The sequence below is a fragment of the Pyxicephalus adspersus genome, chromosome 5 (genome assembly GCF_032062135.1).
Source record: "Pyxicephalus adspersus chromosome 5, UCB_Pads_2.0, whole genome shotgun sequence".
In the NCBI taxonomy this organism is placed as follows: Eukaryota; Metazoa; Chordata; class Amphibia; order Anura; family Pyxicephalidae; genus Pyxicephalus; species Pyxicephalus adspersus.
This window is the reverse complement of record NC_092862.1, coordinates 59955054-59955643: the sequence shown is the minus strand read 5'-3', so window position 1 is coordinate 59955643 and position 590 is coordinate 59955054.

The window sequence follows — 590 nt, the reverse complement described above, 5'->3', positions numbered from 1 at the left end:
ACTGTGAATTTGCAATTTTGAGTAGGATGGAGCAGATTTACAATTCTGGGCCCCATGTTTTTCCAAGGGCCACAGGCCTTTTTAGCATACATGGTGCTAAGAAGCAAAAGCTGTGGCTGTGGGGGCAGTTTCTCTGGGCTCTGGTTTGGAAGCCAGATTCAACAGTGTTTTTGCTAGCCAGGAGGCTATTCTTTTGATTGAAGGAACTTTAAAGATCGTTTTGTTTGTGTGCCATGTTTTGTACAATAAATACTGGCACGAGCCCTAAAGAGAAAGTCATCTGGAGTTGCCTTATTGGCATCCACCCATTTGATGCTAATCCTCACAATGGGTTGTTTCAGGGGTGCCAAAAAATATACTTTCTGTCAGCACTATGTTCTATGTCCAGGAGGGTGGCCCTCCTGGAGCTAAAACTATGGCCCTAATTCATCAAGCAGAATCGGAGGCTCGCTCGCGCATTCGTATTCGCGATCCGAAATCGTACGCTGTCGCGCAATTCAGCAACGGCCGGAAAAAGCTTGCGGCCGGAGCCGCGCATCTCCGGCAGCTTTACACTGGCGAGCTTGCATTAAAAGTCACTGTTCCCCTAA